Source organism: Ailuropoda melanoleuca, chromosome 6 (assembly GCF_002007445.2).
Source record: "Ailuropoda melanoleuca isolate Jingjing chromosome 6, ASM200744v2, whole genome shotgun sequence".
NCBI classification, from domain to species: domain Eukaryota; kingdom Metazoa; phylum Chordata; class Mammalia; order Carnivora; family Ursidae; genus Ailuropoda; species Ailuropoda melanoleuca.
The window spans coordinates 21,621,026-21,629,371 of record NC_048223.1 but is presented as its reverse complement, the minus strand read 5'-3'; the positions used below and the strand labels follow the sequence as shown (position 1 = coordinate 21,629,371).

The 8,346-nt window shown below is 37.0% G+C and overlaps 1 long non-coding RNA gene across 1 annotated transcript in view; it reads left to right on the top strand.

Annotated features, from left to right (window-relative positions):
• Window positions 1-5,516, top strand: part of LOC117802574 — a 57,581-nt gene extending 52,065 nt beyond the window's left edge. The window contains exon 3 of the long non-coding RNA XR_004625937.1: window positions 5,479-5,516. This is a non-coding gene — a long non-coding RNA (uncharacterized LOC117802574). The remainder of the gene's footprint in view (window positions 1-5,478) is intronic.
• The last annotated feature ends 2,830 nt before the right edge of the window (window positions 5,517-8,346 follow it).

The window sequence follows — 8,346 nt, the reverse complement described above, 5'->3', positions numbered from 1 at the left end:
CATCGGAATCTGGGGATGTACTGTATGGTGATTAACATAATATAATAAAATGAAATAAAAAAATAAAAAAATAAAAAACGGGATCGTTGGGGGGTGTGTGTGTGTGTGTGTAGTTTTATACAGTCTGTACTTTGCTGAGTGCATCCTTGTTGTTTCTTCTCTTTTCTTTCTTTTTTTTAAAGATTTTATTTATTTATTTGTTAGAGAGAGAGCGCGCACAAGTAGGGGGAGTGGCAGGCAGAGAGAGAAGCAGGCTTTCCGCCGAGCAGGGAGGCCGATGCAGGACTCAATCCCAGGACCCTGGGATCATGACCGAAGCCAAAGGCAGATGCTTAACCGACTGATCCATCTAGGCATTCCTTTCCCTGTTGTTTCTGAAACAGTTCCACAGTTATCTGTGTTTTCTATAATATGGTGGTTGGATGTAGCTTCAGGCTTTATGTTTTTGTGCAACTCCATTGGTGGAGTTAAGTTCTTTCATTAGGAGTTACATAATATATGGTGGTCTCCTTGTGATGTTAGCAGCCATTGGTGCTCAATGGATAGAGAGCATCTAATTAATTAGAGGTTGCCAAAATGTGAAATTCTATTATTTTTCTTTTTTTTTTAGTTGGAATTCTATTTACTATATGGTAACTCAGTGATACAGTTTATATAGTAAATGCAAATAAATGCTTGATTCTTTCCCTTTACTTGCCAGTTTTCTTTTCTTTTCTTTTTTTTTTTTTAAAGATTTTATTTATTTATTCGACAGAGATAGAGACAGCCAGTGAGAGAGGGAACACAAGCAGGGGGAGTGGGAGAGGAAGAAGCAGGCTCATAGTGGAGGAGCCTGATGTGGGGCTTGATCCCATAACCCCGGGATCACGCCCTGAGCCGAAGGCAGACGCTTAACTGCTGTGCCACCCAGGCGCCCCTACTTGCCAGTTTTCAAAATAATTTAGTGCTTTACTAATTTCCCTGTATGGCAGTCACTTTTTTTAGGTATAATTTCACACAAATGTACCTATAATTTGTACTGACCCTCAAAGTATGCCATATTTGCCCATTGGCAGGTTTTTAGAGTTACTCCCTGAGCCATTTTCACACAACCCTTGTGTCATTACCTTGTAAAATAATTACATGGCTCCAAAATCAAAGCTACACAATATGCTATATTTGACAAAATCTAGCTTATATCCCTCTGCCCTCCACCCATTTCGTTTCTTCCCCTGTAGATGATTATATTTTTATGGTTTTCCTTTTAATTTAAAAATTAATTAAAATAATATTTTTCACATCTCTCATTTCTTAGATAATCAGTAACACACTGTACAAGCCCTTCTTTTTCCAGTCAATATATTCTCGTGATTACTCTATGAGAGATATTCCCCATTCACTTTTATAGCTTCAGGGTACTCCATTGTATGAATGTACCACAGTTGATTCAACCACTCTATTTGATGCACATTTGTATCTAGTTTTTTGCTGTTTCAAGTATTTTTGCAATGAATAGCACAGGGTATATGTCTTTTCATGTTTTGTCCACTATATCTTTGGGTTAGATTCTTAGGAGCACATGTACTTTTCCTAGATATTGTCTGATTCCCCTCCATTGGCATTGTACCATTTTAAATTCTAACTAGAAGTGTATGAGAGTGCTTGTTTTCCCACAGCCTCATCAGCAGAATATGTTGTAGAACGTTTGGATCTTTGTCTGACTTAATATTTTTCTTTATCTTTGGTTTTCAGCAGTTTTAACTATGATGGGTCTATATATGGGTTTCTATATATTTACCTTTTTTGATGTTTGTAATATGTCTTCAGTCTATGGCTTGATGTCTTTCATCTGTTTTGTAAAATTCTCAGCCATTGGCTTTTCAACTATTTCTACTGTCGTGTTCTCATTCTTCTCCCTCCTTGGGACTCTAGTGACATATAAATTAAATATTTTATTATGTTTCAGATATATTTTGCAGTCATTTCCCTATTATTATTTTTTTATCCTTTGTGCTTTACCCTGACCCACCTTATAATTCACAATTTTTTTGCTTTTATTAATTTATATTTTAAAGATTTTAAAATTTATTTTAGAGAGAGAGAGAAAGAGAGAGCATGCATACACAAGTGGGGAGAGGGGCAGGGAGAGACAATCTTCAAGCAGACTGCCTGCTGAGCATGGAGCCACACAAGGGGCTCTACCTGGGGCTCAGTCTCATGACCTGTGAGACCACGACCTGAGCTGAAACTAAGAGGTGAATGCTTAACCAAGTTAGCTACCCAGACACCCCTGTTCTGCTTTTAAATATAGATGCCAAGTTCTTAATTTGAATTACTGCATTTTTCAGTTTTAAAAGTTCCATTTAATTATTTTTCATAAATTCCAGTTCTTCAGTATTCTCCATTTTGTCATCTATTTTCTTTCTTTCTTTCTTTTTTAAGATTTTATTTATTTTTGTGACAGAGAGACAGCCAGTGAGAGAGGGAACACAGCAGGGGAGTGGGAGAGGAAGAAGCAGGCTTCCCAGCGGAGGAGCCCTATGTGGGACTCGATCCCGAAACGCCGGGATCACGCCCTGAGCCGAAGGCAGGCGCTTAACGACTGCGCTACCCAGGAGCCCCTGTCATCTATTTTCTTAAACACATTAATCACATTTATTTAATCTCTGTATTAGATAACTCCTGTAAGTGGCTCCTCTGTGGGTCTATTTTTCTTTAAGATTTATTTACTTATTTTAGAGAGAGCTAGCGAGAGCGTGTGTGTGTGTGTGTGTGTGTGTGTGTGTGTGTGTGTGTGCAGGGAGGGGCAGAGTGGAAGAGAGAGGAAGAGAGAAAGAATCCCAAGAAGACTCCTTGAGCAGAAAGCCCGAGGTGGGGCTGGATCTTACAACCTCAAGAACATGACCTGAGCAGAAACCAAGAGTTGGATGCTTAACTGACCAAGCCACCCAGGTGCCCTTCTATTTTTATTTCTAGGCATTCCTGGTCATTTTCAATTTAATGATGAGTATTACATCTGAGAAATTATAGAGGCTCTTGATGACGCTATCTTTATCTGAAGAGGTTTCACACCATTGTCTGGTAGGTGGATAGGATGGGTGCAGATTTCATCAACTTAGGAACTGTGCTCACAAATTCAGGATATGCTCCTTTAAGGAGGACAAACATTGGTTTGTCCCTATCCCTGGGATATAGCCATTTTAAGTGTCCAGTTGAGAGTCCAGATGCAGTGTTTACTAAGGCCCCAGACTTTTCAGTTCTTAAATTCTTATTTTTGCTTCCTTAGCACTTGAGGCTGCCAAAAATTCTTATTTTCTTTTCAGCATCTTTATATTTAGCTTCTTGATTTTTGCCCTATGCAAGGTAAGCATCCAAGAAATGCTTGGGTGGAATACCATCATGTGCTCAACTTCTCTCCCTTCTCTTTCTCTTTAGGTACTTGGGTGCTCAATTATTGGGTGCCTTAGAGGCCCAAGTTCTAATTTTTGTCTCTTTACACTGATGAGTTTGTCAGAAGTTCTACTTTATAGTTCTTTTTCCAAATTCTGATACCATGCAAAGTATTTGCAAATGCTTTGAAGGTAAAAGTGGCTTACCTGGGTTACCTTTCTGACATCCTGGGTTCTCAAGTCTGAATTGCCTTGGTGGCTCTCTTAGCCTTTAAATAGGTTTTGTTTTGGTATTGTATTCAATTTTTCTAGTTATTCTTGGAAGAGAAGTTGTTTTTCCACAAGCTATTCTATCAAATCATATTGTATCAATTATATATCATGAATGCATTATCTGTTATATATTTTTTGGCACCAGAATTTTATAACAACATGAATATCTCCTATATTTTATAATTTCTATGAGTTCTTTAAAGGAAGTTATCTTCTATATGTATTTATATGTGTTTTGTGTGTATATGTGTGTCCTGTGTATGTTTTTATTAGTGGAGGCCTCTCTGCAGGGCAATTTCATTTTTGTTTTGGTTGGAACTCCATTTTTGTATCAGTTTTCATAATGGTTTCTGTGATTACATGTTTTCTGCTCCACATTTGATTCTCACCTATGCATAGTACAAGATCTGATTTTTTTCAGGTTATTGTCTCCACTCATGGCTTGAGGTGGGTGACTAAAATATGCTGCAGTTTTGGGCTGGTGGGTTGAGATTTTCTGATGTCAGTAAAGATAGGCTGTTTTCCTTGTGTCTGGACTTAGTTGATGAAATTATAGTCTGGATCATGTGAACAGCATTGTACAATAAATCACCATGTGTTAAAAGAAGACACTTGATGAAGCAAATTTAGACCCATTATATGGAAATACTATTACTTATAGAAGGTAATAAACTACTAGAATATATTATCCACTAGAGTTTTATAGATGGGAACTAGAAATACATGGTAGAGTATTTATTCAAATCAGTGAAAGTGGGAAAATTGTTAATAAAACTAATATACATTAATATTTCTAGCTTCAAGGCTAAAATATAGTAGTGGTGTCATTGTTGGAAGGGAGAGAGAAGGGAAGGGAACCTTAATATATTCAGTCCTTACTATGTGTAGACACTTTATATATTTTATTTCATTTACTTCTCAAAACAATCTTATGAGGTAAATATTAGTTTCTTCATTTTACTGGCAAGGAAAGAGTAACTTAAAGAAGCATCTCATTTAAGGTTACAGAATTCCTGTAGATGTAGCTTATGTCTAAATTAAATTCACTTCAGTTTGATCAGAATATATTGAGAGGAAACTGGGGTACAATGGTAGAAGAAGACAGACTAAGTTCCTGACCTCTGTAAATGGATGAGCTTCCCTTTTGGCTTCTCTTGAAGCAGATACGCCATTGCATATCTTTCTATATGTAATAATCTTTTTAGATTTCTATCTCTCACTCTGGGCTGTGAGTTCCTTGAGTGTAGTGACAGAACCATATCTATCTTTGCATCCCTAGTGCTAAATGAATGAACAGATAAATCCAATGTTCAAATGGAGGTTGATTTTATAATGAAAGTTGTTCCTTAATCCATAGGTCCATAGAAAGAGGAGAATATCTTAGGAAACCCTACCTAATGAAATAAGCCATTAATATGCTCTTCAGTGCATGAGCTATATATCAGGAGGGGTAGGATGAATCCGTTTTCACTTTGATTTTGGAAAGAGAGTTGATGTTGATAATTTATTCAAATAATTTTCCCCTTTTTATACCACATATTATCGTTCACTGAATAACAGGAAATAAAAATGACTGATAGTCATATAAATGGCTATATTCAATTTCTTTTCAGATGTTTTGCCTTTAAATATATTTCTCTTATTATTTAAAGCACAGTGATTTAACAGTGACATAAACCGCTAACTTCTCCAATCTTTTAAAAATATTTTTGCCCATAGATACATCAATTTTATTATTGAACACACGAACAGTTTTAATGGATGGTTGGTATAGTTTTCCTAGGAAGGTTTGAAATTGCTTTATTAGATTAATTTAGTGAAATTCAGTTTTTGACAGCTTCTTTAGAAGACTGTGGCAGAAGATACGTACAGGCAAAGCTGTTATAACATGGGGAACTGTGGATCGTCATGGTGATTTACAGAAGAATGTGGTTTATTCAAGTCTCACAAAGGAGTTTTGAGGTGAGTAGTCCACGTGAGGACAGCTCAGCCCTACACAGTCACTTAAGGACACAGGTGTCTTTCATCTCGTGGGTTCCTCTACATTCTGGGGTTTTGTCTTCATCTATATGGTCAAGCTAAATCTTAGGCACACCAGATGGGGAGGAGTGGAAATTTAGGGCAAATAATCTTTTCTCATAAGTAAGTGAAACATAAGTTGCACACCTTACTTCTGCTTATGTTAAATTGATGATAAGAGTTATATGGCTATACTGAGCTTTAAGGGTGGTCAGGCAATACAGCATTAACTGGGCAACTATTGCTTAAACTCTATTACCGTGGAAGAGCAGGAGAATGGATTTTGTGAGACAACTGGCAGTCTCTACTGGTAATGGCAATACTGGAATTGACAGGACAGAAAATAAGTTTTGGGGGGCAGGGTCCAGAAAATCTTTGATATCTATTGTTCATCAATGACTTAATGTGGCTAAGCTGCTTTCACAAATCTGAGGTTTTACACATTTTAATACTGTGAAGAGTTTTTTAGTCCTGAAAAATCTGTATTCTGGTTAGAGGTAGCTGACATAACATAATGCCCATCTCTTTTTTTGAATCTCAGAAATATATTACTTGACAGTTGCCCATGTGTCTCCTCAGTTAGTTGTGGATTCCAAAGCACAGACGCAAGGAGTTTTGCTTTGCTAAGTGTGAAAACAATAGCAGGCATGAATGACTTTCTGAGCCATTTGAGTTTATTTATTTATTTTTTAAAGATTTTATTTATTTATTTGACAGAGATAGAGACAGCCAGCAAGAGAGGGAACACAAGCAGGGCGAGTGGGAGAGGAAGAAGCAGGCTCATAGCGGAGGAGCCTGATGTGGGGCTCGATCCCATAATGCGGGGATCATGCCCTGAGCCAAAGGCAGACGCTTAATGACTGTACCACCCAGGCGCCCCCATTTGAGTTTATTTAGTAGGAATTTATCAGGGGCACCTGGCTTGCTCAGTTGGCTAAGTATCTGACTCTTGGTTTTGGGTCAAGTCATGATCTCATGGATTGTGGGATAGAGCCACCTCAGACTCCATGCTCAGCAGGGAGTCTGCTTGAAGATTCTCTCCCTCTGCCCCTCCCCCCACTTGCTCTCTCTCTCTCTCTCATGCACTCTGTCTCTCTAAAATAAAAAAAATAAATAAATCTTAAAAATATGTAAATAGGAATTTATCAGTGCTGCTCACTGAAGATAAACCTTTGATACCAGCTGTTGTCAAACATTCTTGCCCATTTTATGCTCTTCAATCATTGTGTTCTTTTTTTATTTATTTTTTTCTTTCTTGACATGAGAAATTTCTTTAGCAGAACATTAACTGAAACATGTGAGGCAACCAATCTCTTTTAGGACTTAAAGTATTAGTTCACAAAATAAAACATTTCCAGTCTTCTTTTAAAATGTTCTCAGAATCTTTGTGTCTAATAAGTTGCTGAATAACTGCAAAAGTAAAAAATTAAAATATCTAAAGTAAATGGCCCTGTTTTAGAAAACATTTAAGGTGTTCAGTCTTCTTAAATGTGAGTTGATGAAATAGAGCCTTTTTGGGCTCCCTGGTGCTTCTAAAGTGGTGCTTATATTACGTCCTAAGTTGGCCAATTTATCATCATTAAAAATATTCATTTGTAGATGGAAAAATAGGAAAAAATGACTGTTTATTTAACATGGCAATTCAACTTGAACGGAACATTTTATGAGCCCTAGTCATTTCTTTCTGCTCTCCCGTGCCTCTCCTTTCATACCAACTTCAGAGGCAACTTTGTTCTCTAATGAGTTCCAGTTTGTGGCATGATGTGGGTTGAGGTGTTTAGAATGCATGCTGATAGGACAGACTCAACAGTTTTATGGTTGGTCCTGGAACATTTAGGTATAAATTGGGGAATGAATGCTCATTTTTTTTTGTTTTTGAAACTGTTCTGTCCCTACTCGAGCCTTGTTACTTAAAGTGTGGCCTCTGGATAAACATCAGCATCATCTGGGAGCTTGTTAGAAATGTAGAAGTTGAACCTCTCCTTCAGAACTCTTGAATCAGAATCTGTATGCTGTGCACATCTCTAGATGATTCTATATACAGTTAAGCTTGGGAAGCAGTGTACAAGAAAACCCGACGAAGCGTAGTCGTCTAGCTCTTAATAGGACTTTAATAAAGTCACCTCATATTTATTGTTCCATACATATAATATCTCAGTTGACTCTAGTCTCCTTGAGACTTTAGAAACATGGAATCCATAGGTCATCAGATAATTGCAGTAGCTCCTTTTAGTTTAACTGATCTAACAGTCTGAGCTGACAAAAATGGAGATGCAAACCACTAACAATACAGATATCTCACACAGGACTTCTGTCCAGAATATACAATAAATTCTATAACTTGATAATAAGAAGCTAAATAATCCAATAAAAATGGGTAAAATATTTGTATAGACACCTTACAAAGAAGATATTTAAATGCAAATAAGTGCATGAAAGATGCTAAACATCATTTGTTAGCACAAAAATATACAAATTAAAGACACAGTAAGATTGCTTTGCATGCCTACTAGAATGGCTAAAATTAAAAGGAAAGTACTACCAATACTAAATGTTGGAGAGGATGTGGAGCACACATACACTGCTATTGGGAGTGTAAGATGGCACAGTCTTCTTTGGAAGACAGTTTGGTAGTTTCTCATAATGTTAAGCATATGACACAGCAATTCCACTTCTAGGTATTTAC